Here is a 4,072-nt window from a genome sequence, read left to right as displayed (position 1 = left end):
TATACAGCAACTTTATCTGTTATCCGAACAGAGTTCCAGGGATTTTTTTTATGTATTTAGTGATTTGACCTATGAAAAATAGATGTTGATATAATTAGGTTATTATTGGTTGTCCCCATCCAATGAGTGTTCCAGTTTACTGTAGGTTACAAAATAATGTTTAATGTCCCAAAGCAGGCTGACATTATAGTTTGAAAGTTAAGAAAGTTGAAGGTGAACATGCAAAAGTGAAACAGCTCCCCGTGTTGAAAAACATTTTTTACATTTCTCAGTCACAAGACACGTTTTTGCACAGTGTAGTTGGGCTTCCTGTCACTGTGGGCTGCAGGACGCAGTAGTAGAGTGCAGAGTCTGATACTTTAGCAGAGGAGATCTCCAGACTCAATTTTTGTTCAGTCACACTCACTTTGAGTCGTGGAAATGAAGAGTCTGTTGAGGGCCTTCCCCTGAAAATATCCTAAGAAAAAAATCTGGTCTGGATCCAGGATACTGCTGATACCACTGCATACTGTTCATATTACCCCCATACTTGCAGGAGAGAGTAACTGTCTCATCTTTAGAAGCATGTGTTTAATTCTCCAGTGATGTTATTGACTGTGCAAAACCATTCTCTGCAACAACATAAACAATGACAAAAGATAAGAACTTTGCATCACTGTTGTATAATGAACTGCCACTCAATTTAACTTTTCAATGCCACACCCCAACACATCAAGCCAAAAGCAAAACAAAATACAAAATAGTATAATCACCTAGTTAATTACACTTACCAAGTATTATCATAAACGCAGCCAAGGGGCACAGACACATCATGGTGACTCCAGTTCAGAGAATGAGGAGAGATTTGGCTGCTAAGTTTTGAAACATGTAAAGACTCCTCCTACATTTGTCAGAGCATCTGTTATAAGGACAGAGGAGTGTGTAATGGAAGTTACTGATGATTCATAATCAATACCTAAATGGTTGATGTTTATTCTGTGATACGTAAGGTGACCTCGGTCATTCTTGCTTTGTGTTCTTTATCTATGTTGTACCGGGGTCTGTCCACACTGTTGTTGTCTGTCTCTGCTTATCTTTATCAGGGTGCAATTGCGCTCTGACATAGATGATAAGCAGAAGTGGGCGAGAGACGAAGTACCGACGGGAGGGCAGAACAATCTCCGGTCAATACTTACCTTAGAATGACCCCCCATAAACAGGGACGGGGTCAGTGGGGTCAAATTCCTGGGACAGTTCTCATGCAAGTAACAGATAAATGTATAGCCTGTTTATACCATATAAGGCTATCTGGTCAAACATTGCTGAGTGGGTGAGGGTAAAGCCCAGCGATGATAAAGTCTCCTGCAGATCATGCAGAGCTCAGAGCAGACAGGCAGAAACTAAGGTTTCGCTTTGTACTTCTCTCAATAAATTTGTTACTCACTTCTATACTGACTCAGAGACTCAGTGCTTCTTCTGTCACAAGTTTACCACCACAAGTGCAGCTCAGGAGAGAAGTGGAGTTCTGCAAACACTGTTGCCTTGATCTCTCTAGAGGTGGTAACAAAATGAGTCAAGTCAAGTCAAATTTATTTGTATAGCGCTTTTTACAACTGTTGTCGTCACAAAGCAGCTTTACATAATTAGTACTTAATAAAGGACAGAGACAGAGAAGAAAGAAGAAATAACATGAAGGGTCAAAGACCCCCGTGAGCAAGCCAGTAGCAACAGTGGCAAGGAAAAACTCCCTCAGAGCTGGAGGAAGAAACCTTGGGAGGAACCAAGACTCACAAGGAGGACCCATCCTCCTCTGGCCAGACTATTTAAACATTAATGATAAAAATTACCAAAGCAGATACAACAGAAAGTTAATAGTGGTGATATTAATAGTACATCTAGGTTTCAGCACGGATACCAAACAGGCAGCAGCGGCAGGTGGGTGAGCCATGGGTGGTGGCGGGTTGGGGGGGACCCGCTGGCCGGATTGGTAGGTGGCAGCTGGTTAGACGCAGGTAGAGGTGACCTCAGCGGGCAATCTTCCAGCAGGTCGGGCTGGGTGGCCATTTACTCGAAGAAGGTAAAAAGAGAAAAGTTAGTTCTAAGAGGAATTTTATTGAGGGCAGAGAATGTTGAGCATCAGCATCAGGGTATGTCTGACGACTCCGGCAGGTCTGATTATCACAGCATAATTAAAAGGAGAGAGCCAGAAGGTAACACGGACACGGGCGCACCCTGAGAACACCAGCATCTATCTGCTCCACCGTCAACAAACCTGAGTGATCGCGTGTAAGCAGCGAGATGACAGCTCCAGCATCTCAGTGTACTACAATTCCCTGGGTCCGCGAACCCCTGGACCTGCAGCCCTTATCTAAGAAACATTAATTACCAAAAGCTAAACTAAACATATAAGTTTTCAGCTTAGATTTAAAGATTGAGACTGTGTCTGAGTCCCGAACATTATCTGGAAGTGGCCCAGCCTTCCAGAGTTGGGGGGCTTTATAAGAAAAGGCTCTTCCCCCTGCTGAGGTTTTCTGAATTTTGGGAACGAGTAAGAGGCCAGCACCCTGAGATCTAAGTAGTCTTGATGGTTCGTAATATACAATAAGACCCTGCAGGTACTCAGGAGCGAGGCCATGTAGGGCCTTATATGTTAATAGAAGAATTTTGTATTTGATGCGGAATTTAACTGGGAGCCAATGAAGTGCTGATAGAACTGGACTGATATGGTCAAATTTTCTAGTTTTAGTAAGGACCCTGGCTGCAGCATTTTGCACCAGCTGAAGTTTATTAAGGTTCCTGCTGGAACATTGAGGGACTCCTAATAAGCTGCTAGCCATTTTGGACAATGCATCTAATTACCTGCACACATTCCCAAAAGTGATCTATCTTACTGAATAACGTACCAACTGACAAAGGCTGGAAGATATTCTCAAACCCCACCAGTACTCTGTCCTTTACCGTCCTTCTGCATTCAGAATGGTCAAGAGGAAGCAGACAACTCACACTTACATGATAGGGGTAATACCATGATCACAAGGGTGGTTTGCCCATGGTAAGGCTCAGCCATTGCACTTGGGTTGTGCTGACCCTTGAAAATGAGGGAATTTTGACTGCACAATTGGTCTTGTGTGGGGATCATTTTCTGACCGAAAGAAGAGGATGTTTTTCAGTAGACTTTTAACAGGTCTTTTTCTTGAGATAAACAAGAAAAAACCCTAACCCTTGAAATTTGAATGACATTTAAAATGCTTTATTTACATTGTATCTTACCCAAGTATGTTCTGGCAAACACAGGTCTGCTTTTGATGTGACTTGTTCTTTTTTTTTTTTCTTTTTAATGTATTTTTTTCATTGATTTGATGAATCTAAAATTATATTGGTGGAGAATAAACTATCAGACACTAATTCTATTTAAAATATTGACAGATTTCCAACACAAGTTATATGTTGTTGTTTTTTTTGGAACTAGTACATAGGTTAATCGAATACATGTGATTTTTGAAACACAGGAATTAAGGAAGAATATTTAGCCCATGTTCCTGTCATAACTGGCTAGATCAGCCAATGATGGGTGAACACTCGCAGGGACGGTGCGATGCAAGAATGCCATATCCCAGAGGCGACTCAGAACAAACCAGAGCAGTAGTACTCTCATGAACAATGATAGCCCAGCAGGACCCTTGGAAACGTGACAGACTCTCACAGACGTCCTTGTGAAGAACTAACTAGACACTTGACTAGGTGGACCTGATACAGACGCCAACTCTCCAGGTTGGCTCAGAACGGCAACAGCCGAGATGAACACAGAAAACGTGAAGGACTCCTACGAACGTCCTCGTGAATCTCTAACGAGACGCTTGACTATGCTAAGACGCCAACCTGGCTCAGAACAGTGAATTCTCGGCAATGAGAATGTCTCCCTAAATACCCCAGCCTCAGGTGAACCAAATCAATGAAACAAATACACACGTGAATCCAACTAAACAGAAACATGACACATGATGTGAACGTGAACTGAAAGTCTGCGAAACTTGACATGAACTGAATTTCAACTTAAAAGTCCTTGAAGCCTATGGACCACGCCTCGGGACCG

The 4,072-nt window shown here is 42.5% G+C and overlaps 1 pseudogene; it reads left to right on the top strand.

Moving 5' to 3' along the window:
* Positions 1–2,980: 2,980 nt before the first annotated feature.
* LOC140563165 (U1 spliceosomal RNA) lies at positions 2,981–3,126 on the top strand (annotated as a pseudogene).
* The last annotated feature ends 946 nt before the right edge of the window (positions 3,127–4,072 follow it).

Source organism: Salminus brasiliensis, chromosome 9 (assembly GCF_030463535.1).
Source record: "Salminus brasiliensis chromosome 9, fSalBra1.hap2, whole genome shotgun sequence".
Classification (NCBI taxonomy): domain Eukaryota; kingdom Metazoa; phylum Chordata; class Actinopteri; order Characiformes; family Bryconidae; genus Salminus; species Salminus brasiliensis.
Note: the sequence above shows the minus strand (reverse complement) of the source record. Positions and strands in the feature narration are given on the sequence as shown.